Genomic DNA, 27,551 nt, shown 5'->3' with positions numbered 1-27,551 from the left:
GTCCTTCTCTTGGTGGTTGTAAATATTGAATGAGAGGATGCATATCAGAATGGTTTGTACACTTTAAAGTCCTATAAAAATAAGATAGGACATTATATTTATGCAACAGATATTTATTTAGCACCCATTATGTATTTGCAATTCCTGTAGGTATTGGAGCTAACTCAGTTGGGAAAAAAATACCTGCCCTTATGAAGCTTATAGTCTAGTGAAGAGAAACAGATAATAAAGAAGTAAAAATATGGAATTTCATGATGATAAGTCCAACAGAGAAAAATGAAGATGAGAAGGGGGATAGAGAGCAACAGACGTGCATATTAAGCTCTGAAATTTAAAATAGGATGGTAAGGGAAGTCTTGTGAGATGGTGAATTTTGAACAAAGATCTAAAATAGCCAGGGGAGGGATAACTGGGAGAAGACTGTTCTAAGTAGAGGGAACAGCAAGTTCTAATCTGGAGCTTGCACGGACTGTTTGAGGAGCATCAAAGAGACTAGTATGCCTGAAGCACTGTAAGTCAGGAGAAGATGAGAAAGGTAAGGTGACACAAAGATGGGATAATGCGGAGGCTTGTCAATCAGATAGGATTTGGGTTGCCACATGACTGGCTTTGGTCAATGGAATATAAGTGGCAGTGACTGTTATTCTAAAGGGTCTATGTGCTCCTCACTGTTCTCTTCTTTTCCTCTGAGCTGCAGTTGACAATAATACAGTTGGTAGCTCTTACAATGACCTAACTCCTGGGGTGTTTGAGGTAAAATGATATTAAATGGAATGCTCATCTGTCCTATAATGGACAGATAATGTGAATGAGAAATAAATCTGTTGTTTGAAGATACTGAGATTTTGGCTCTGTTTGTTACTGTAGCATAATGGAGCTCCTTTTAATTTATATAGAAAAGCATTGGAAATTTTTGAGCAGAGGAGTTATAATCTGACTACTATAACAAGTGCATTGTTCCATCTTCTGTGTCAAGAATAGTCTACAGAGGACAAAGAGAGATACAAGAGATGAGAAGGACACTATTACACTTATCCAAGCAAGACTCAACCAAGGAAATAGAAGTAAGGTAGTAAAACATGTTAGGATTGTAGGTATAATTTGTAAGAGAGCATATAGAATTCAGTGATATGTTGGATATGGGGTATGAGGGCAAGAAGAGAGGCAAGAATAGCTTCAACTTTTTTTGGCTTCGACAACTTGCTGTTTACTGAAATGTGAATGTCTATAAAGAAAATGAGTTTCGAGTGGTAGGATCAGGAATTTTATTTGTACTTTTGGGTTTGAAATGTGTAGTAGTCATCTAAATGAAGACATGGAGTAGATAGTTATCTACAAGTATGGAGTCCAGGGGAGAAGTCTAGACTGGTGGTAAAAATTTAATAGTAATCAATATAGATGATATTTAGTTATTTTAAAATAATTTTTCACCTAACTCCAGAGCCTCTATGAATTTATTTCTATTGTCTTTTTAAAAAATTTATCTCCTTATAAAAGTAATGTAGTATTTTCTTTTGGTATTTTTAGTAATTTTTGGTTGAATGCTACATATGAATTGAACAGCATCAACAATGTCAGCATTGCAGAGGCTGCAGATGATATTATACTTATCCAGAGAGGATTGAACCCACCTTTGTCTAGGCCAATAGAATGATGACTGATAAGGTTAGGTTGCACCACTGGTAAGGCTCAGTCTAACTCTAATTCACCCCCAATCCTTTCCCTGATAGGTCCTGAATTCCAGTCTTTGTCTTGTGAGGCCCTTGAAAGCCTTCCTCTGCTTTGGGGGGCTTTCTGCTTAAGTTTTGGGTCCCTTGCCCCATTCAACACTAGGACTTGGAAAATATCTTGAAAGAATAACCAGCTGTGTATACGGTTACCCCAAGTCTCTTACAAATCTCTGCTGGGGCCGGGCGCGGTGGCTCAAGCCTGTAATCCCAGCACTTTGGGAGGCCGAGACGGGCGGATCACGAGGTCAGGAGATCGAGACCATCCTGGCTAACAAGGTGAAACCCCGTCTCTACTAAAAATACAAAAAAAAAAAAAAAACAAAACAAAACAAAACAAAAAAAACCAAAAAAACAAAAAAAAACCAAATCTCTGCTGGTTTTCCTTGTCCCTGGAAATGGCTCCCCTGTAGGTAGACAGGCTGAATTCTAAACATTTTATTTGCCCAGAAAAGATAAGTGGGCCAAGTAAAATGACTAAAGAAGTCAGCTCACTTCCAGTAAGTTCATCTCTCTTCCAAAGTTAAGCAGTTCCAGTTCTTACTGCCTCAGCAGCTCTGTGCTGACTTAACAGATAATTTTTGAACTTTATTTGTGAACTTTATTTAAATGTGAATGTTCTCACAGTTGTTCTTGGTGAAAATGTTGGTCTTCTGCTATCCACTCCTTGCTGTCCCGAAGAAGTGTTCAGATAATATTAAAGGTCATGAGAATGGTTGAGATATAAAAAGGAGTGAGTGAAATAGAGGAGAAGATTGAATACTGCAGTCTACAGGATCCAAAGATGGAAAGATATCCATAAATTCAAGGAAAAATAATCATATTCTGTATGGTATTAAATTGTACTTAAGAAGACCATATTTTACAACTGAATTGCCTATTATCACTTTTGTTATATTTCCAATATTTATACTTTTTCTTTCCAAACAATTAATTAACAATTTCACTATGGGACTCCAGTTGGCACAGATTCTTCTGGGATTCTTCTAATAATTTCCTTTTCTACCCCAGATGAACTGAAACAGGTGATTTTGTTAACAATTTTGTTCATGGGTTAAAGGCAGAAATACTTTTAATATGAGTAGAATTTAAATATGAATAAAATTGTGGAAGCTTTTGAAACCAGTACGTTTAATCTCCTATGACTATTATATCGATTAGTATCCTGGTAGGAATGAGATAGGATGGTCAAATTGAAAAATTTCAAGGAGAAGGCCAGGCACGGTGGCTCTTGCCTATAATCCCAGCACTTTGGAAGGCCAAGGCGGGCAGATCACCTGAGGTCAGGAATTCGAGACTAGCCTGGACAACATGGTGAAACCTCATCTCTACTAAAAATACAAAAATTAGCTGGTTGCCATGCAATGCGCCTGTGGTACCAGCTACTCAGGGGACTGAGGCAAGGAGAATCGCTTGAACCTGGGAGGTGGAGGTTGCAGTGAGCTGAGATCATGGCACTGCACTCCAGCCTGGGCAATAGAATAAGACTCCGTCTAAAAACAAAGACAAAAACAAAAACAACAACAACAAAAAAACAAACCCAAAAAGCAAAAAGAAAAAATTCAAGGAGAGTTTAATGAAGAAGCAGTTTATCAAGAGGAAGGCAAGGAAAACACAAAGGATAGTGCCATGCCCTAGGGCTAGAGATTTAGGCATTGCTATAATCCCTAAGCCTGAAGGGGCAAAAGAAGGAAATAGTTACTAGAATCTGGAGACTAAGGGGCTGGATGCTGACAAAGGCCCATGGTGAGATCTCACAGAGAGGTTTTATCTCTCTCTTTTATTCTCTCTCCTTTCCCAGAATTGACAAATGGCTCTGGAGTGAACATGGTTGTAGTACTTTCTAGACTATGAGAAATAGAGCATGCCTTTAGCATTACTCACACAACTTTGCAAGTTTATTTAATAGAACTCAGATACCAAAGCTGATAAAACTCTAAAGATACAAATTGGACTTAACAACAGGACTTAATGATCCTGTCATGAATATAAACTATCAAGCATTTCCTCTTATAAGGATTCCTCATATTCTTATACAAATCTAACCTGCTATGTAGCATGTATACACAAATGAGTTTCAGAGTAGTTTGCTGAAAATATAAACATCAGAAAATTAGATGACATGGAAAGTTGGGAACCAACTTGTAATCCAGTCCACATTCATAGACACTCAATCTAGAACCTTTGGGGCTGAATGTTTTTCTATTTGCTTTTGCTTTTGAAATATATAATTTTAGAAGCTAAGATGCATGTTTTAATCCAAATTCACCCTTCACATATAATTGATATTATCATTTAATTTCACTGTAAATATCAATAAAGAAGTTATAACGCCTGTGAATATGGAGACTGAGCTAAACATCTCAGAATAATGGGTTACTAGAATATCATGATTACAACATTGATTTTGTAAACAATACAAAAAGCTGACTCAGAAAGCTGCCTTGAGGTTTCATAATGACTCTGCTTGTGGGGCTCTGAGCTGAGTGAAGAGGTCTATAACTGAACTCACTGCTGTTGAAAAGCCTGCTCCTCTTCCTCTGTTTTTTTTTTTTTTTTAATTCATATCAAAGATATCATAATTCTCTAATGATCTAGAAAGAAAACATTGATGTATTTGTATTCATTCATTTACTTAATCAATAATCATGTAAGCATATATTATACTGGAGAGAAAGACCAAAGAGGCTGAGTAGGCCTCCTGAAGGACCTCAGACTGGAAGGTATGATGGAAAAACTAACAGTGCCCTAAGTCTTACAATAAATCTTTGCTCAGTGAGTTGCTGTCATCCTGGAAAGACACTAAAGGACCCTATGTCTGTACATGTGTGAGGAAGTTTACTCAGGGAAATGTTTACTCCCCTTTTCAAACAAAGAGCACTCATTTCTCAAATGCTTCTTGGAAATCATTCTTCCTTCTTTACTATGGCTTCAGTTACCCTAGTCAAAGACTTATTACCTTATATTTGGCTTATTTGCAATACGTTTCTTAAGCTCCAGTTTCTCCTGCCAATTACTCACCCTACATATTATGGCCACATGATCTTTTCTGGAGGACAGTGTCTGTATCCCACCTAATACTTGACCTCCTCATCTACTCCAGCGTGTTTGTTTACCTTGTTCTCTCTGGAATGCCTTTCCTTGCTCATCCTCATTTCCATTTTTGGAATCTTGCCATTTACTCAAAGGCCAGCTAGGAGTAAATATTCTCCCTTCTAAGCTCTCAAAAGTTTTTATGTTTTTTCATAGTATTTATGTTAGTAGGCTTTCCTTTATGTTTATGCTTTTTCTGCCTTGCTAGATTGTAACCTTTTTGAGGACCCTGATTATGTCATTTATTTATTTTTCTGTGTTTCTCATAGCAACTGATTGGATACCTTTTTATATGAGGAGTAAGAGGTTCAAATGTTTTAAAGTCAAATTATAGAAACCTTCTATAAATATTAAAGCAGATTATAGATAAACTCTAATTTTATCTGCTATTAACAAGTTTTGATGCTAGGTGGAATGTCACTGAAAGGACATTTAACTTGTCTATTAGTTAAATTCTGTGATTAAAGATACATTTTAGTGAAAGCGGCAAACGTTATAAATTTATACACATCAACATAGCAAAATCTCACTGAGAACATTTAACAGCCTCATATGTTTCCAGATGTGTGATCTTTTGTAGCCTAGACGTTGCATGTTGAATCCAGACCACTGAAGCAAAATACTTCACTTTTTAAAATTTTGTAATTTAATAGTTTCATTTTCATGTTAAAAATGATTCATGCAGAGCATAATTTGAAACACAAACACCCTAACTTAAAAACGATCCATTTCTTTCCCACGTAGAGCTGTCAAAAAGGAGAGCTTCAGTAAACTGCATGTCACTATCAGCCATTGATAGCCAGTGATTTGTTCTGAATCCAAAGGCTAAACCAAACCTCATGCTGCTGTATGTCAGATACGATTGGTCCATAGTCAAAGTTTTACAGCGCAGACAGGGCACACTTTATCCTTCAGGCTGCTACTTAAGATAGCCACGACCCTGAGGAGAACCAGTCAACAAAACAGACAGACAAGAGGATGTGATTTGTATGCATCCCTGAGCCAGCTCACATCACCCCTGACCTGCAGGTCAGGCTGCAAATGACAGCAGGGTGCATGCACCTGATCAGACAGAGTATTCTCATTATAGAGCCTGGGAAGAGAAAGAAACTCCTCTGTGTTTACCCTCAGACCAGCTGCAATCTACCTAGGAAATGAGCAAAAAAAAAAAAATGCTGCTTCACCTCAAGAAAATGTGACTGACACATAAGTACCTTATAAAATTTTAAATCAATAATTTTTTTCAGATAAACTTGTGTGACCACAAGATGATTATATAATACAAAGGAAGTTTAGCAATAGGAAGAAGCAGTTTGTTTAGTCACAAGTGGACCATCCAAAGAAAACTAACCTGAAATGGCTAACTCTTATTGAATTACAATAGGGCAACTTTTTAAAAAACATTTGACCATGATCATTTGTTCATTTGTGTTAGAACAGGTTTTGATTAAGCATGAGTTTGAAATGGCAGTTCAAGACAACAAATGTCCCATCTTTTAAATGATTGAAAGTGGTCTCATTTTTATATTTTTAAAAGAAATCTGGATTTTCAAAACGATCTGTATCGATATGAGATTACTTTGGAGGATGTAGAATAAATCACTATGTGTGGTATTTATTAAACACAGGGAAGAGAACCTTAGTCTTGACTCATTAGAATTAGCTTTGCCTAAGGACAGTAGAATAGAGGAGATGATCTCTGGGAGGTCCCTGTGAGAACTTTAATTCCTAGTGGCAATATCCTAAGTATAGTAGAGATTCGTCGTAAAACTGTTCTGACATACTATGGATGAAATTTCACCATCAGAATTGTAATAATTACATACACAAAAAGTCCATCATTATACAGTTGGGCTGTAAAGTGGGTATTAATCCTGTTTCTGAAATACTTGAGTAATGAAAAGGAGCTTATTTACATATGTATTTACTATTATGACATATTTCATAATAAACAATGTCTTTAGCTCTATACACACAAGAATACTGAACTGATGAATGAAATTATGGAGACAGGATCCCTTAGGGAGCAACAATGCAACCAACACTAATCAACAATGTTCAGTTTATGTCTCTAGCAACATGACATGGAAGGGCTGAATAATTCAACTTTCCATCAATAAGCATCATCTTTGCCCTTAGACCATATGGTCACAACTTCAAAGATAATGTCTTATCTGTCTTTGCATTCTCAACATGTAGTGCAATGCCTGTTGGCTCTGAAAAAGACATAGGCTTGAAGGCATCCAAGTGACCAGGCAATAAACCCTACTACTGTTGTTTACTAAGGCAAAGCAGGCAGAATTCCTTCTCTTTCCTTTAATGTTCAGTTTGCCCTCTTAGCTTTCTTTTTCTGCTGGGCTTATCTTTCATGTTTATAGAAATCAAATTTTAGCTTTAGAGTTTTCTAAGTCTTTGGGCTGCAGAAAGTTCGTGGAGATAAGGGAAAGAATATTCAAGTGGCAGCATGTATGTTAACCATGTGACCTTGGACAAATTACTTAAACATTCTGACAGGCATTTAAAAAAAATTTGAAATATATCAATAATTAGGCTTATCTCACAAGATTGCAATGAATATTAAATGAGAATATATGGAAATTATTTATAAAATGTAAAATGCTATTAAATGTGAATCATGATTTTTTTTCCCCTTTGGAATGATTCAGATATCCAAGGATCCAGAGATCCAAGGTTTTGTAGTCAAATAAAGGAATTTAGTTTAGTAATACAGAACTAGTAATAAGTCTTGCTATATGTTCTGTACACCATCTCATGATGTGATGTTAAATATCAGAAAGTAGAAAAAAGAAAATATGGTATTCGTGGCCAAGGGTTGCCAAATTTAGCAGATAAAAAAATAGATACAGAGTTAAATTTTAATTTCAGAGAAAGATACACTATTTTGAAATATAAGGAAGTTTCATATAATTTTCAAATTTAATTGGTGTTCTGTATTTTATCTATCAATTCTACTTCCGGCATAAATAAACTATCTAAAGACTTAATTGTAACACAACTTTGGTCTAAAACAGTCTTGACTTCCTTGTTAAGTGAGTCGTATTATTTTATCTTCACTTGAACTGTATGATTGCACAGATCGACAGGTACCTAGCTAGGCATTAGCAGGCTTAGATCCACACTCATCATTTTATACTGTCCTTTGTATTGCTAGGATTGGAATTCTGCAAACTCTCTCTTCACAGTTCCTTTACTATCTAACTTGCTATTAAGTACTAATGTGACACTCTGCAGGTAACTAGAAGGTGAGGAGAAGGAAAAATTCCCCTTCTCCTCTACTAGTGTCCAGTGGTAGAAGGTGTGGATGATTAGGAGAGATTGCAGCTGGGCATGGGCTTCAGCAGCAACAGCAGTAATTTTGGGTTCTTGGCTACTTGTACTGTGGCAATAGTGTGATTCCGATAGCAGCAACGGCAGAAAAGGTCACGCCTCCAGGGAGCTCAGCAGTGAGTGTGGGCCATGAGACCACACTTATGCCCTATGCTTTTCTAGTTTTCTTCTATATTCTTCTTGCTCTTTCAGTTTTTCTGGTTAGTTTGTGATCCATTCCCTGTGTTAAAATCCTGATGTGCAAAATACCTGGAGTGGTTTCTGTTTTCTTGACTGACATTGACTGATACAAAGGTTTATTAGTGGAAAAGTCTGAGAACCCCTGCTAAGGCATGACCCTTTTAAACCACAAAAACCTTTTAGCATGGGGATTTTGGGGATGAGTTTACAATTACTTATAGGCTAAGAGGAAATAAGATTCACATCAAAGGAGTTCTACTTACACGGCAAGGGGGAAGGTAAACATTTATGATCAAATTTTGTGTCCTTTGTCACCCATGAATAATGACTTGACTAGACTGTCATTAACAGTAATACATGCAACATGAGAGAAAACAAAGTAATAGATACCATTAATATAAAATAAAACTATTTTTCCTGAAATTCTATCTAGAGGGAAACTTATTGGAAAGGTAACCTACATTTCACATAATTATTTTGTTGAATTGATTTTGTCTGGTTTACTTCTCTGCTCTTGGGTGGATCAAAGCCTTAACTAATAGAAGGTTTTCAAAATACCTTTTAATTTAATCTGCTGCAATATTTTATTACCTTACAGTCAAGATGTTATATCTTATCTCTAATTAAATTTTCTTTTCTTGAAACTCCAGTCTATTTGCTCTTTATCTTTTCCTTACTTGAGAAGAAGTATGCATATTCCTGAAGATAATTAATCAGTAGCCCTTTTCCTTAGTGACCCCCTTTTTTCAGGTGAAGACATCTCAATTCCATTGACCTTTAGGCATGGCTTTTGTTTCCATCATGTTATGTGGTTCTCTGGACTGAGTATAATTGATACAGACTTGCTCATTTAAACTGCCACAATTAGAGCTAAGGTTTCTCTAATTTTGTTAAAGAGGGTTGTCTAAGTGATTTAAAAGAAAAATAATTGTTTTGCTTTCACAAGAATGCAAAAATTTATATGGAGAATATATGACTAAAGTATGAATGCAGCTAGAAATTAATCAAGAGTATTGATCTAACTTCATAAAATGCTTTCTAAAGTCATAGTGTTGTGGACCAGGTGTTTCAAAATTATCTTAATTCAAAGCAGCATATGTCCTCTTTTTCAAGAAAATATTCTAAACCAAGTCTAGAAAGCCAAGTTAGTTAGGTGCACTCACTAAGGAAAATGTAAAAAATCTAGCTTGAGATAAAGACTGAACTGAAACAAATAACAAAAGATTGGTTGTTGGTTTTTGTCATTTTTGTCCTTAAAACACTATACCCTTAAAATATTGAAAACTTAATGAATCAGCAAATAAAACTCAAAGGAAAAAACAGAAGTGTTCATTTTTATAAAGACTTTTATTCAACTATGTTGTAATACCTGGCTCAGGGTCATGCACATAGTAACTACTTAATGCATGGTATAGAATTAATTATTAAATATTAACAACAACAGTACATTTAAAGAAGCAGTTTATTAAGGCCGAGCATGGTGGCTCATGCCTGTATTCCCAGCACTTTGGGAGGCTGAGATGGACTGATCGCTTGAGCTCAGGAGTGAGACCAGCTTGGGCAATATGGCGAGGCCCCCCTCTACAAAAAATAAAAAAAATTATCTCAGCATGGTAAGCGCCTGTAGTCCCAGCTACTGGGGAGGCTGAGGTGGAAGGATCTCTTGAGGCAGGAAGGCAGAGGTTGCAGTGAACCGAGATCGCGCGACTGTACTCCAGCCTGGGCGACAGGGGAGACTGCTTCAAACACAAAACCAAAAATAAACAACAACAAAAAAACAAACAAAAAACCATATTTGATTTTCAAACTATATCCAGGTTACTGAATTTTAAAGTTTTTAATGTTTATGTAATGGCAGAGGTTCTAATGTGATTTTTTTTTCAGGGCTTGGTGAGGCAGCAATGTTAATGCTTTTAGATCGATATTAAGAAGCTTCTTATATTACATAGTAACTTTTACCCTACTGATCTAATATTGTTTACTTTATCTGAGTTTACTAATTAAGAGTCATTGACTAATAATCTGGTAGAACTTGGTTTTAAGAATTATAATATTGGACTGAAATCAAAGGACACAAATGCAAAAATCATAAAGTTACAGTACTGAGGTTTCTTTCTTTTTCCTATCCTCCATTCTACTCCCTTCTTCCCTCTCCCACTTCTCTCTCTCACTCTCTCTCTGTTTCCATTAATTGTATCTATTGACCACGAAATTTTAATATTACAAATTCGACACCATTGTTTAGTACCTAATACAAAATCGTAAAATCGCCTATAATAATGGGTGAGGAAGGGAATTTAGGCTTCAGAGTAAGATTCACTGTGATTTTACTCTATTAGCTATGGAACCTGAGCATATTACTTCATCTCTAAAAGTTTCAGTTTTGTCATTCACAAAAATCTAGAAATTTGCACCCCCTTCAGATTTTATGGTGAGAATGAGACAGTGTATACAAATACTTAGCACCATAGTAAGCACTAAGATTTATAATTTATTGTAATTTTGCTGTGCTTCAGGTACCATAGATGAGTAAGACAAAGTCCCTTCTCCACTTTGACTTTTCTTCTATGAAGAATGAAATTGTTGGATGGTCTACAAGTTTCCTTCTAGTTGCAAAATCTATGGATTTATAACCACTTCTTTCTTAATGTATGCTCATGTCATGGGGATACCTACATGGCCAACTGATCTTTCTTAAAACCTTGCAGTGAGTGAATGTTTTGAATGAGAGATGCATGAGCCAAAAAGATGCATGAGCCACAGTCTAACCCTGTGACCTGGGTTCAGACCCTTTCATACCGCAGACTGAACTAACAAATCTGCAGCTTTAATTAACTGAAAGTAGTTTTACAATTTTAATTAATGAAAAGATTTTGGAGTAATCCAAATAATCCAAGAAAACAGATTAAACAATAGCAGCCACAATAGCAACCCTGTCTTCCAGAAATATTGTAAAGAATGAGTCAAGTGAAACTTTTTATAGTGGCAGATTGGCTGACAATAGCTAGGTCTTAACAACAGTAACATTTGTTGAGCTCCTATTGTATATACAGTCTTCGAGAAATCAAAGGACAGGAAAAGAATGTGATGGGATTTGGATGCTAATATCTAAGAGTCCTTCTAAGAGGTCCTTCTAGATCCTCCAACACACATACTGCCTGTTTCTAATGAACTTAAGTTCTAATGAACTTAAGGTTCTTACAAACATCTTATAGAAGAAGTCTATGTCTGATTCCTTCTTTTTTTTTTTTTTTTTTTTTTTTTTTAACTGCTCATGTCCAGTCTCATTACTTGGATGAAGGAGACACTTCAATGAATATTTGTTGATAACAACCCTAAAAACAGGAGTAAAACTTTGGAAGATGTCCACAATTTATAGGATAAATTCAACATGCAGGAAGCCTCAGGGAATAATAAGGATTATTTCTCATTTAGTACAGTTTTAAAAATATGAAGAGCTTATTTCACATATATTCCCACAATGAGAAAACTAACTGAAGGATTTTTATTTTCAAAATTAACCAAGTCTTTTGTTTGGGAAATGACATTAAAATTTTCAACAAGAAAGTCTCTCTTCCCACTGCCAGAAGTTACAATATGGAAAAAATAGGAAATTTCTAGTTTCTGCCACAAATAAATATTCAACTGGTCAGTTTGAATTTTTACTCTCTGTATGAATGGATATTCTTGAAAAACATTTATTTAAATAAGTAATGTCAAAGATTAATTTGTGAATGTTTTAAAAAAATATTCTTTGCTTTTTAGTAGTCATGTGAAAAAATTCATAAATGTATTATGATTACTCATATGTGGCTCAAGATGGTTCTTTCTTTCTTTGATGATCCATTCTAATAACTGAACAGCATCTCCCAAATCAGAGAGGCTTTCTTCAGATGGTACCTTTTCCTTCCTCTTTGTCTCACAACGAAACTACTAGGCATCAAACTTGACTCTTGGAAAGGCACTGCAAACTCTATGAATTTCTGCCCAAGCACTGAAGAGTAAGACAATTAAGACAATTGTCAACAATTAAGACAGATAAAAGCAAGATTAGAGTTACTTTCTGGCACAGTGACAGCTACAGAGATGGTTTTTAGTCTTTGTAAAAATGTGCATTTGGGTTTAGGGTTTCATCACTTCCTTCCATTCATCTGAAATGAGTGAATACATATGTAAATAAAACATCTACAAGAATTCTTATGTAAATAAAAAATATAGATTCAGAGGAAGAAAAGAGCAGTTGATAAAGGAGAGCCAGTGCTCTGCGGCTTTGTGAACAAGGGAGGAAAGGATTTCTTTGTACCACAACAAAACATAACCCTGCCCGTGAAAAGAAGGAGACAGGATAGTTTCTGCTAAAAGCCAGACTGCATGTAACTGACCCAGTGGAGGAAATCCTGGTTCTGTCTCTGGGGCTCCTTAGCTGCACTATGTGGATCATACAGGTATGCAAGATACCTGTGTTTGTTCTGCTGACTTGGGGTCCCAGCAGTGGGGCACATTTTTAAAACAAAAGGAAAATAACTACCAATCAGCAGAATTATATTTAAAACTGTTTCTACTGGGTTCTATTATTGTTTAAAAATAATGACAAGCAGATAAAAAAATTATGCCTTTAATAAATTGTTGCATCTTTGTTGTAATGCTGCTGGTTGCTAACCAGAGGAGAATGTACTTCCTCCTTTCCTATCCTCTCAGATTAGTGTCCTACATGTACATTTCCAAGTTCTAAATGGAGCTAGGCATTTTAAAGTGTGAACTAAACTGGCACCACTTGAGCAAAATATCAATCACCCTTTGAAGTTGGCAGCCTCTCAATGACATATTTTTATGAAATGTTACCTTACTTTATGACAATTCTCATTCTGGCATAAGCTATGATCAGTTAGATATGGGAAGCAAGATTCTGTGAAACAATCACAAACAATAAAGTCAATAATCTGCAAATTATGGACATTGATGCTTTTTAGGATCAGAGTAATAAGAATAGCTAATCACTGTCTTATGTCTTTTTATCAAAAATCCTAGACAATGAAAATTGTGAAGGTATTGCTTTCATCTTATGTTGCTGATCTTTCATTTGCTACACAGCAATTGTTAGGTTTAAATGTGTGAGATGAAACATGACTTTCAATAGACTTAATGTTAAGCACTTGAGTGAAAACATGAGTCAAATGTTTTACATTAATTTTCCTTCGTCCCTCCAGTAATGTAAGATTTTCGTGACCTGAAAGTTATGCAAATTTGCAAGTAGGTTAAAAAAGAAAAGTAACCTTATAGAAAGAGATCCTCACAGTAATTATTCTGATGCTTCACTTGTTTGCAATTTTTTTTTGGCTATAGTTTGGATGAAAAAAATACAAACTTCCTTTTGTATGGCTTTAGGCTTTTTTTTTTTTTAATTTGAACGAACTATTCAAAAATGACATGAAAAAATGTCATTTGTTACAAATTAATTAATCAAAAAGTTAATAAGAACTCTTATAGCTAGAAAAAGAACACTTTTAAACAAGATGAAAACAATCAGGATTAAAAAAATTCCTGTATAAAATAAAATGCACACACAAATAAGTAAGGACCAGTTGCTACTCAATGCACACAAATAAGCAAAGATTCAAAAGCAGGAATAAAGCTATTAAGAGTAGCTTTATCCCAAAGGTAATTATTGCTAATGCTTTTTAGGGTGGGAAAAAATCCTACAGTAACTTTCAGTATGAATCTCACTGACCCCTATAACATCTTTGATGTGTTCTCACTATAACTCAGCTAAAAGAAAAGGCATCCTGTGTTCTAAATATCACACCTGCAGTTGTCCACCCTTGGGAATCATTCAATTCATTGGTAAACACAACCCACATGCATCAAAAGTTTCCAGTTTTTCCAGCTCTTTTTAACACTAGGGTCCCTCCCCTCTCCCCAGGCTCCTTGCAGCTATCTAGGGACTCTTTCACTTTTTGTCCTTTCCCGACCCTTCTGGACCACATTTTCTCTTCTTATTCAGGCCATCTGCTCTCAAGGAAGGTAAAACTTCTGCTAGGAAAACAATCAGCATCCCTAGCCATTAGTTGCTTTTGTGAAATATCCTTTTAGCCACTGCCTATGAAGACATACATTGTGCAAATCACAATTCAAATTATGATGGTCGTTTAAAAATAGTTTGTAATTGATACATTTCTGGCCAGAGCCTCCCCCTTTACTCTGGTAGTGGTACAATCTCCTTGTTCTTGACAGAAGTCTTTCTAAAGACCTGCTCAAGCCTCACTAAGCAGCTGTGAGTTAGGTCATTTTCCCAGGAGTTTTACATGTGGAAAACTGGGCATTAGTAAGGCCTCAAAAAGGACACCATCTGGCCCTAGTGAAAAAAAGGATCATGACACTTCCTGTGGTACCAACAGACCCTGATGAACCAGAAAGGAATTCAGTCCTGGACTGTGATCCAATAGAGACCGGCCCCACAATCACCTCCGTGACAGCCAACTCCATTCATCTTAGCAGTTATCTCATAGCACAATGGACTTTTGTGCCATGCTGTTTACTGGAGGCGGAGTAAAATCCATTTTGATTTTTGTGTTTAGTCTCAGTGCCTGTCCTCTTTCCTGGAACACATACCACATCAGGAGAGAGTGAGCTGCACAAAGAATAGTTCTTTCAGTTCCCATTCAAACTTCTCAATTTCCCTCCCACTGTACATGAGGCATAAGAATAAAATACTGGACTCTTCAGAGGCTTCAGAAAATACCTTTTCTTGACAGGAAGAGCCCTTCCTCCCACTTTCAATAAAATTTTTTGAAACTGTTGAAATCAATCACTTTTTTTCTGGAGAAGAAAATTTAAATTTAAACAGATAAAGAAATTGTTACTAGAAGTGTTTCACTGACTTCATTTAGTGTTCATGTGTTGAAAGCTTCTGTTAAAAACTACAGCAACAACATCAAGTAAACCAGGTTTTCTTTTCTGAAAAGAGAAGAGCCTGACCAAAGCAATAGGAGGGTGGATGCTGATGACATCTTACATTGTTCTATAGTTGTTTTCAGCTTACAAAGTCTTTTTATATTTTCTTTTTCAAAAGATGGAAATGGGGCAAGTCTGATTAATCAAATCAAATCTTTAATTCTTAAACTTTTTTCTTTGAAGATATTACAAAATGAACAACAAGGAAACCTCTTAACTAACTCATTATCAACAACTACATGTATATACTTTTTAAACATAAAATATTATTTACAGTGGCTGATTACAGACCCTGAAGGTGGTCATCTCAAACGTGAACTGTTGCCATTCAGGATAAATAGGGGCTTCCACCTGAGGACTTTTATGTCATGTAGGTGGCAGCACAATGAGGAGGAGATGGGTGTGACGGGAAGGTGCTTTCTTAGATCTGAGAGCTCCCTTCTCAATTCCAACCAGATTCATCTTCATTATCCGCCTTCCATCTTTTTTTTTTTTTTTTTTTTTTTTTTTCAAATTCTTGCAACCCTATGATAGTAAACTTCATTTTGTCTGCCACTGGGGCTTCGTCTGTACACAGATCTGAATCCTTCCCCACTGTTGGAACTTTCAATAGAAAGCCATGTTGCTACACAAGGGACTAGGGGGTTAAAGAGAAAAGTTAAAGCCCATCGTTTTATTCTCAGAATTTAATTTGGGGAGGGGAATAGAGACACTGCTCTTCTTCCAGATACATTTTCTCCTGCCTTGATTTTGAAGAACTTAAAAAGCAAACACAGAATGAGTAGAACTTAATGAAGGAAAACATTTCTATGACTCTCAGTCCCTGATGGAAATGATCAGGCTCTATTGTGGGAAGACATAGCTGTTCCTCACTTATTAACATGTGTGTCCAAGGCCTAATTATAGGCATTCTCTTTTAATGTAGAATTGTCACCATTGGTGTTATTCATAAAGTGCCCATTGTGAGAAGTTCAAAACCGCAACCTTTATCTGTAGTCATCAGTGAATTTTCTCTGGATTCTGTAACCACTGGCAGCATATTATGACTACAAAGGCCAAGTTTTTGTGTATTACACTCCTCGTGTAATAATGAAAATGCCTGCAAGTAACAGCTTGATTAGAAATGAAGTGGGGTGGCGAGTGGGGGGCGGGCAGAGGGGAGAGTAGAGAGAGAGTTTCTATTTTGAAAGATCTAAAGCAGAGTATGAAACAGCCAGCATCCTCTTGCTGAAATGTCTGCATGATTATGCACACAGTTATGCATTACAGTCTTTCATTGGATGTGTCTCACAGCTTAAGTAAGAAAACTACCAAAGAAACTTTGAGGTAAGGGCCAGCAGTTAGGACCACAGACCTCATTGCCTAAGGGCTGGTTGAAAAGAGTAGGTGAAGCTGAGCCACGAGGCCCAGGGAGGGCATGGGATGTAGATATTTGGAAAATGGCCTTTGAGGTAGCAGAGGCAATTTCCTAAAACAGAAAGAAGGAAGAAAAAGGAGTAACCTCACCAGGAGGAGGAGGAAGTCCACAGTTTCCTCAGTGCTGCTGAACATAAAAGCCACTTAGATGCTAGAAAAGGGGGTGAAAAATCCAGACTTACACAGGCACATAAATGTTCAGTAATTTGGGACACAGATTCATTCTTTCCTTAAAGATCACTAATACTCCCTGTAAGAGTAATGAAGCTTTTTTCTTTTTTAAACAAAAGAACCATTGAAAACCCTGTTTATCATAAAATACTTAATTTTACCTATTATCTCTTCTGTCACTTTTCTTAGCGTTGATTTTTACATCATTAACATATTTGCTTAGTATTAAATGATTTTAGGGGACTAAAACGTTAATTAAAAATATAAGTGACATCTCAGTTGCTGGGAAGGCCAGTGAGAACATTGTTTTAAACTGGAGGCTTGTGCGGCTCCCCCTACCCCACAGAAGCTCTGTTTTAAGGCAACAGTTAGCTAGGAAGAAAATGGCAAAACCAGAAACAATTTGCTCCTTAAAGGATTTGAGAATGCTTACGTTGGAGCCTTACAAAAGCGGCGTTATGTCCTTGAACATTCTAAAGATCATTGTTAATAGGATCAATTTTTGTGTGTTATTCAGCTGGATCGCTCATAGACTGTAAGAACTGCTTTTTAGTAGAGGGACATGGTGGTGATGGGGGTGGGGGTGGGGGGCAAAGGAAGGCCCAGCAAATTCCATGTGATCAGTTCAGCTGCAATAATCTCTTTTCTCCTTCTTGACGAAGCCACACATGAGAGCACTCTGGTGTCTTTCATCATTATTTGTCACCCTTTTGTGCAAAACAACTTATATCCACAGCCATTCCAGCAATTAAAATGAAAAAGAACCAAACAGTATTCTCATTGAATACTCAGAGGCCAGTGCCACCAAGTGCCATCCAACCTATTGAATGTCAGATACCTAATGCCATTAGAGCTCTGGAAGTATTTTGTGAAAAAAAATAAATTGTTACATGCAGAATGTAGAGAATGATTTACAAAGATAAAATCTTTTAATGCCCTGGCAGCAGCTAGATCGCTTGTGACAGACTCTCAGTGACAATGTGAAGGAGAACTAAGCAACTGACAGGGATTCAGACTCATTTCAAAAGATTGAGAACTTTGAATTTTGGTAGACAAGAAGTCACAGGGTAAAGTCAATTCAATAAGAATAAGTCAATTTTTTTTCTGTTTAAATCTTCTCTGAAAATCACAATGAACATTTTTTTAGCCTGATTTTCATTAAATATTTCTCCAAAACCATAATGTGCCACCACAGTTCCAAGAAAAGTACACTTTCATTCTTTTTTCTGAAAAAGGGCAAAGTGAAATAAAGTAAAGATAAGCCATCTTCCCCAATACCACAGACAGAGAGAATCAGGGTTGAGGAATGATGATGACTTGGGCATTGGTGTTAATTTAGGACCACACACTCCAGGAAAACAAGAACCAGGAAGGAGCTTTTCTCATTCCATATGCCACACATTTTTATGTGATTTCCATCTGAAAACTTTAGGGTTACTACAAGATCATCAGTTTTGAATCAATGTATTTGTTATTCTATTTGGATGTCACTTTTAGAAAATATTATTAATAACGCTCTCTGAAATACCAAGAATGTACTTTACTGAACATTGTAATACAAACTACTTATAGATCCTTGTCCTGCATTACAGTTTAGTTAGAAAAAAAATGTTTACAAATATAATTAGCATTTAAGGTAACATGCTGCTGAAATTCTGAGGTGATATCAAAAACTTGAGTAGATAAAAAGAACCTTCTGGAGAATGTCCTGATAGACGAAGCAAGCAAAATAGAGCCCAAGTGAGCAAAGGGCAAAGGCATGTTAGAGATGGCAAAGGTGGTTAAAACCTAGTATGCACCTTATACAAAGACACTCCCATCTGCACAGCAACATCTAGAGAGGGCTTCATTCTCCTATTGCAGTTTTGATGCTGAGTAAACCTGTTTATCTAATGCAGAAGGGTTGGAACCAGAATTCCCAAATTGTGATTTGTGCTTTTATGACAGCGGCAGCGGAGTCACTGAAGGGTTGTCAGCAATGGTGGACTGTCTTCGGCTGACTTGGACACAATCATTGAAAATGGCCAAATGACTGAGGGCAGAAGTGAGGCATATAGTTCAATATTGCAGGAGAAGGAAGTAAGAACTGTTATTTTTTCCACCACTTAAGATAAATGTCAGAAGAGCTTCCCCCAACATCCCAAAGATCCCCATCAATGATCTTTAGGACCACTTGGGGTGGTTGAGGACTGGCCAGATTGTGATCCAAAAAGGCATGTTTTGTGTAACACTTTCAGGGTACATCATGACTAGGAAGAAAACAGCGGATACAGGATATTTCTTCCCTTCTCCTAAGCTGGGATTTGGTAACAATCTCTTTACAACCTTTAGGGAATGCAAAATTCTAGAATTGGAAGAGTAATCTTTTATACTTAACATTCTTTCCCTGTAATTTTATAAAGAAAGCTGTGTGGGAATTCACTGTGGCTTTTACAGATCATTTTAAAGTAAATACATAATGTTTATAAATGACAAAGATTTCAGATGAAGCCCTGCTAAGGTTCCCCAAAATGTCCTTGTTTCTAAGAACAGTAATAGTAACAACAGCAAAAAAAATTGGAATAAATTAAGTAGCTAGCCTGGGTTGTCCAGGTGGTTCTACTGCTGAATAATGATTGAGTATGTCCCTTTAAAGTGACTATATTTCCTTGGTGCATTTTGTTTTTGGCAAAATATATGACTTTAAGATTATCAGTAGGGAGTGGTTGGCAATTTAGCTTTAATTTTTGTAAACTTTCTTGAATGCTTAATTGTTTGCTAAGATGTCAGCTGCAAGATTAGTGGAGCTGGAAAAAAAAAAAAAAAAGCCTGCATTCACATTGGCCCTATGTCTATTTTCAGTGTGAAAGGAACTGGCTGGAGAGTGTTGCAAACACTTGAAGCTATGCATTCTGCATTATAATGAAATGGTGCTGTATTACACAATACCAAGGGTTTCTTTCTTTCTTTTTTTTTTTTTTTAAAGGGCATCATATCCAAGCCCTTTGAATGCACAGCAAGAGCAACAGATGACAAATATTAGGATGTGCTAAATGCCAGAACAATTACATTAAAATGGATTTCTTCCAGAATGAATCGTCTCCAACTTCTATTTGGTAAATAATTAGATTGAGAACTACACAAGGACTCTTATAAAATACCGGAAGGAAGCTGAGTCAGGATTTTAAAAAACAAACTAACTTATCTTTACATCAAGAAAATGGTGTCTGGCGATGTACCCACAGATCAAATGTGTACATGTCTCGTGAAATTTAAGAATGTGTCATTTAACGTAGTCTTCTACCTATCTGTGAGAAAGAAAAATGTCATGAAGTATACTCACAGTTTGGGTTTCTTTTCTATATCTTTTAGTTATTGTAAATACAGGATCTTTAACTTTCTTGTACTAGGGGAATCCCTGAAAATAATGCATTTACTTTCTCTCTCAATAATTCTTTTTTCAAAGAGCAATATGTATTATTTTTAAAGTGAAAATAAATGAAATTTTGCAAAATCACTTAGCATTTTAGGAACAAATAATAAATACACCTATAATGCAATTTAAAATTTCTAATTATATTTAATTCTACTGAAGTATGCAGAGTTAGGACTGAAACCTCCAGTTCTTTATCCACAACTCCAAATCAAGCACACAAATGTGTTTGCTATCTGATGCATGGTAAAGAAAGGACAGAGTTCTTGAAACCTATATAAAGCATATTTTAATATTTGCGGGCTTAGGACTCCATTTTCTAATGTATATTTTCTATTTAGCTTCTATGATCCCTTCAGTTGGAAATCTCTTTTCTTTTGGACTTCCATAACACTTCTGATCTATGAGACATTTGGCAGTTGTTATATTTTGTTGTGTTAGCTACTTTATTTTGATGGTTGTTGTAAGGGGAGCTCTGTTTTATTTATCACAAAGTATAGAGTCTGACATATAATAAATGCTCAATAAATGTTTGTAGGGCGAAGGAATGAAAGCATAAAGGATATGTGTATATATTTGGTCTCCTGAAAAAGCAGCCAGCTCCTGGAGGGCAGAGAAGGCATGCTACACTTTTGTTGCCTTGCCCCTGGCACCTGGTGTCCTGCTGTGACAGATTATGTGGTAGAATGACAGCATACATTTGATAGTGACCATAACTACTATGGAGAGGAAAGACCAAGAGAAGAGATGAAGCCAGGGAGGAAATAGAAGAGAGGAGAGAGACAAAAACAACAACAAAAAAGGAAAAGTTAGTGCAGAGAATCAAGCTTGGGTCTAGCTTCGCCCTTGTATTAACTCAAACTTTTCCCTTGCTTTAGTCAAAGGGGAGATGAAAAGCAAGAGAGGAGGGAAATTCAGAAAGTAGAAGAGCATACATTATGCCTGAGATTGCAATCAGTGTTCCAAATTTACCAAACTATTTGCCAATGTATGGATAGCAAATATTTTTAAACAGTTCCTAGTTTAGTAAACTTAAACCATTATTTTGTATTCTAAAGTTATTGGGAAGTTGGAGTTTATTAGATATTGTAGATAATTTCAAAGAACTAATCTAAAAAACTTGAGAAATTATAATTATTTTTTCCTAATGAGTACGCTTAACAGGCTACAAACTCTCAAATGTGATACATTTGGCAAAGAATAGGCCCTGTCATGAAACCTGAAAGAGGTCTATGCCATTATTAATCTGCTACCCAGGCAACACTTTTTGGGCCTTAATGAATAGTCTCTAATTGGCTGGGATTGGCCCACATACCCAGGAGCTATTCGCAAAATACATTTTCGTCCCCCAAACTTCACATCTTTCTTGCATCTGCCATAGAGGAAGATTATCCTGCTCACATTATAGTATGGTTTTACTAGTTATCACAATGACTGATGTAAGTAATTGCTCCATTAAGATTTAAAAATATATATTTCTGATTATATACATATAATATAAACATATTGATAAAAAGAATAATTATTGAATTACAAATAACTTTGATAGTAAGGAACATCTATATTCAAAATATAGATCACTGATTCTCAGAGCCTAGACTACTCATAGCTACTCAGAAAAAAAAAAAAAAAGCTACTTTCTTTTTCATTGTTACAAAAAACAAGATATGAGAACATTCTATTTTTATGTGTTTAATAAGTGACCCGAGGGTTAAGGAGGGAATCCTTTCTTTCATCTACTGGTGATATTTGAGACATCTGAGGGCAAGGACCGTGGCTTCCCCATTTCCCTGTCTCGGGATCCTTGGCAATGTGGAGCACTTTCCTAGGGGCTCTCCACAGGGTGAGGTGTGTAGGTGAATGGGCACATCAGAGGAGCAGAGGGCTGAAGAAAACTGCTGACTGCACACCTCACCAACATTCCACCAGCATCAGGCTGCATTAGCTCAGCAGTCCCTCCTCTGCTGTCTTCTCTAGCACCACTAAGACCACTTGAATACCTCCAATTGTTTTATTATTTGCTTGTTTATTGCTTCAGGGATGGCATTCTATAAAATGTTTAAAAGTTTTTAAAAATCTGTAGGTGAAAGGATAGCATATTTGTGGTAATGTCTGGAAGCATTTTGGTAGGGATCCTTGGTAAAGAAAACAAGACTCCATAGTATAACTACCTCCCTCTAATGTAAATAAAATTAAAATCCACTAACTGGGCCACAATGCCTTCTCCATGAACATAGCCTTCTCTGTGTGTGAAGGCTTCCTCTACCCTAGCACCAAGACTTTGTTGTCAACTTAGAACTCTGCATCTTGGATGGCCTGCTGGAGGACATCATTGATCCTTAGACAAAGAGGTTCTGCCTCAGAAAGAAGGCATGGCCAGAAACAGAGACCTTCGTGAAGGAATGCAATATGAGGCACACAGGACAAAAAATCAAAGGAATAAAGGAATGAGAAGTAGGAGAAATAAAGGACCGGGTGAGTGATGGCAGGAGAGGAAAATATCCAAACAAAGGCTGGCTCATGTGGCAATCTGATGTTGTAAAAGATTTTGCATACAGATGAGTCACATATAATCATCTTGTACAGAAAAAAGAAAGAACCAAAGGAGTTTCCTGGAATAGGGCAAGGTGATATATAAATGAAGTAAAAATTGTATAAGTCAAGATTTCACTCAACTTGATAATGATGCAATGTGTATTCCTGCGATGGTACTTATCTGAACATAGTTTTAATCCTCCTGAAGAACCTGGTAGCCGGATTCCTATTCTTGAAGTACTATTGTTACTAAGTCTCAGAACTCTAGTAGGGTATAATTTTGTAACTCCAGAATGCCCTACACCATTGCTGAAAAATTTAGAAAACACTGTTTCTTCTTTACAAGGAAGTGTTGGTATTTTAACTAGGGAGGAAGTAAAATAATTGGACTTTTGGGTGTTTTGTATGGGAGGATGGATAAGGAATTGAGATGTGTAAGGGGAAATAGATCATGGGGAAGAAGACAGAGAAACATCACAGAGTTATCTGTAGGAATCAGAAGTCCATGGAGAAAGAAGACACATAGCAAAATTTGGTGTCATAACTGCACTTCATGACAAGACTGTAAAGGTGCTAGGTAGCTGTGCACCTGGCAGCCCACTATAGGCTTTTCTGTTATTTTTCTTGCTCCTAAAATGTCACATCACTTATACTATTTTTAATTCTTTGTCAGTGGACAGATAATTGGCAGAGAAAACTGAGAACAGAAAGTTTCTCAGAACATCCTGGTTATGATTTACAAGCCTCTGATTTTTCCTGTCATGGAGAAAAGTACCTGAGAACAAGAGCTGGGAAATGCTTAGCTGGTATCAAAATTCCTTTCTTTGTATTGAAAGCTGCAGCATTCAATCATTTTCAAGAATATTCAAGACTGAAACTGGCATAAAATTTAAGGTTGTTTCCATCTAAATATGATATTTGGGATGTTACCAATAGAGCAATCAAAATTCACATTTCTAAATCAGCCAAATTTTCATGCTTTGGGATTTTATTATAGATTGAAAATATGACAACTATTTTCCTTTTAAATTGTATTTATTATTTTATTTTATATTTATGTGTAACACACATCAGTTGTGACATTTTGAAACAATACCAAAGTATATAATGAAAAAATTATCACCTCTCCACCTATTGCCATTTCAATGAGGCCAATCTTATAAATGCTTGGTGTGCATCTTTCCAGACCTTTCTTCTTGCTTATACCAGCATGCACAAACATATCTATGCATATATATTTTTGCTTTCTACAAAAATAATGCCATATTGTACACACTTTTCTGAAACTTGGTTTTATTTTAACCTAATAGTAACATATCACAAATATTCCCACGGTTAGATACAGACCCAACTAATTCTTTTTATAACAGCAGCATAATAATATTCCACACCACAGGGGTAGCATCTCTTCAGCCATTCCCCAATTAATGGGCATTTAAGTTTTGTACAGCTTTTCTTTTCAAGTGTCATAGGAAACCTCTTGAAATATTTTACACTATTTGTTACTACTTCATATTAGAAGACAAGTCACCCAGAATTAGCATAAATGTGAGACAAGGCTATAAATTAGGAGAGCCTCAACAGTTGCTACACTGGGTGCATATGAAGAAGGAAGCTGGTTTTGAACTTTGTATGTAAAGACGAGTTTAAACCTAAAATATATAGGTTTGTGTTACTGAAATAGGGTTTTCAGACACTCAGAAAACTAGTGAAAGAAACTAACAGATAAGCAGGACCTTGTACTTTTATGGTGCTTTCTTCCCAGAAAGGCCAAGTGCTTTACAGCCATCCTAACTGTTATGAGTTAGAAATGAGGGTACTTGTATATCACAGAAGGGTGAAGGAGAGAAGAATAGGAAACCAAGTCTCCCAATACTAAAAATAGACTAGGTACACATTGGTTAAAGGACACACAATCTCCTAAATTCTGAAGGGGGAAAGAATGAGCTGAGGGGCAGTAATGTGTGTTCATAAAGGGCTCTGCTTTACAGAAGGACTTACCACTGAGTTTCTGAAGTAACCTATGCATAGTGAATGGTCCAGGAGCAGGGCTTCATGAGGACATGCCTATGGCCTCAGGAACAACTCCAGACTGATGCACTCTACATCTAAGCATCCACCACCTATCACGCAGATTCAAAAGTGAACAGACAGTAACACTGACTCACCACTCCTTTGGGATATCTAAGAGTTCCTGTAAATAGAAAGCTCTGTAAGTGCACTTAAGATCTAATTAATTTAGAAAAAAAGAGTTTTAGGATAAAGTGAGGTCCATATTTATTCTGCATTGTGGACCTGCTAAAATAAAAGATTTCTCTGAAAAGGGGAAGCTCTAAATGTGGCAACTCAGAATAATAAAATCATTAACAGATAGCAATTAGTTGAATAGTGTAGGCTGGTCAACTCAAGTTTCAATCTTGTCTTTAGGTTAAATTGATAATGTGATTTTGGATGGATTTACCCCCTTCTTTGTTCATTTTCCGATTCTTAATACATGGGAGTGGATGGCAACAATTATGCTCCCCATTTCTGTGTAATGATGAAAAACTGCTATCATCAGTTTTATATTTGAAGTTGGGGCAGAGGCTGGCTAAGCTGCCCAAAAGGACGTAAAGATGCCTTGCATAATTCTCGGATAATTTTGTAGCTCTGACATGGGATGGAGCAAGAGAGACAAAAGGGATCAGAAGTTTATCCAAAAGCTCTGCTGTGCTCCCCGTGGCTCTACCTTTCCCTCCAGACTCTGTAGGAGCCTAAGGTTGCATGGACATGGGGATACATGTGTAGGAGGAGCAGAGAATCGGCATCATTCCCACTTGCTGTTTTGTAACCTTGATTTTCTTCTCTGCAATTATAAACTTGATGATGCCGTGTCTACTTTCAGCCTCTCTGATGCTGCTGAATCCAGGGCACTGCTATTTCACAGCCTTCATCCTGTCCAACAGTCCTGGAAAGAGAGCACAGCAGGTATTTTCGCTACTTTCTCTTTGTGCCCATCCAGTGCCTGTCGGTGCAGGCATATAGTAGTTGCTCAGTGCATTCCTGATGAACAGTTGAGTGACTTTTCCTCCTTCTTTCCTGTTGGCTTCTCCTCCTGTTGGAAACACTGGTATTTTTCTACATGTGAACCAAGCATAATGGAAAAAAGCAGTTATGTCAAATTGTCCAGGCATTTTGCTTCTACTGTCTCTCTAGTTAATGTTTCCTCCCTTCCACAAAACCTGCACTTTGGCTGCCTATGGATTGTTTCCTGAATGTGCCCAGAGCATTCCCGAGGCCTTAGGTCTGCCTCTGCCTGGGACTCCTGGATTTTCTTCTCTTACTGACGTCAGTTCAATGGTTACTGAATGCTCATGGATTGGTGCCAGTCCTTGCTGAAATTTTCTGAAGGGAAATGGGAAAACCCACACCAACATACCCCCACACCCCCACCCCCTCACACACACACCAGGGTAATTTATTTCTCATAAGGTTAAATTCATCCAATTTAAAGAATTGTACTTCATTTTGAATTTTTCAAAAGCATTTTTAGTTTTAAAATATATCTTTCTAAATATAAAATGATGGCTATTCCAAGGTGGAATTATTTTTGGTTTTAATGGCATTACTTGGAAAAAGTAAGAGCTGGCAACATTTTACAAGTCTGCATGAAAAAAAAAAAATGTTCCATAAAATCTTAATATCTAGAAATTCACTTTTCCAAATCTACTACCTCTTTCACAAGGCAACTCAGTCTAACTCTGCTGGCAGGAGAGGGCTCATTCTTAATAATCACTTTCTCCTGAGTTCCTCTGGCACTTGCCACCTTTATTATTCATTCAAAGCATATTCAAGAACTTACTACAGGATAGGTACCAAGCTGAGCATTGGGCATATACACAGTGATAGAAAGAATAAATGCGACTTCTGCTTTTATGGAGCTTACAGTTTATTAAGAGAATATAATTATAAAATATTAATTAAATTACAATTGGGAAATTATTTGGGGAATTTCCCAGTTGGAAAAATGCTGTAAAGGAAAAATATATTGTTGAAATAATATAACAGGTGAATTTTTTTTATGTTGGGGTATAGAATGGCTTCTTAGACCTGCAGGGTGAGAATAAGTTGTTCAGGTGAGGTACAGTTGTGTTAATGTAATAGGAGGGACGGGATATCCTAGTCAGAGAAGGAACATTTGAGTTGGGAAAACACTTGGTGAACATGAAGTTTAGTAGAGAGAGATGGAAGTAGAGATGGAGGAATTAGAATTCCTAGACCTTATAAGTCATGTTTAGGACTTGACATTTTATCCCAAGTTCAGTAGACAGCCAACGTACGGTTTAAGCAGGTAAGTAATATGATGATTCAATTTGCATTTTAAAATGTGAAGGTGGGCAGGATGTAAAGTGGAGATGTTAGTAAGCAGGTCCCTTAGAGTCTGTGTGTAAGAGTATGGATTTGGAAATAGAAGAAAGTAGATAGATTTAAGAAACCCATATGTATCCTATTTATTTTGTAAGTACCCTTAGCACCAAGAGTAATTTTTAACGTTATTATATTCCCAAAGAAGTTAAAATATGCATTGTAGGCTTGCAATATGATAAGCAATGGTTCTAGGTACTGAGAATGTATCTTTAGCTAAGATATAGTTGGTACTTGTCCTACAGAGTTTGCAGTTCAATGGCAGGGACATAGAGAAACAAAGAAGCTTTACATTATTTAGTGATAAGGACTAT

This window comes from Chlorocebus sabaeus, chromosome 13 (genome assembly GCF_047675955.1).
Source record: "Chlorocebus sabaeus isolate Y175 chromosome 13, mChlSab1.0.hap1, whole genome shotgun sequence".
Taxonomy (NCBI): domain Eukaryota; kingdom Metazoa; phylum Chordata; class Mammalia; order Primates; family Cercopithecidae; genus Chlorocebus; species Chlorocebus sabaeus.
The sequence above is the reverse complement of the archived record's forward strand: the minus strand, read 5'-3'. Positions refer to the sequence as shown.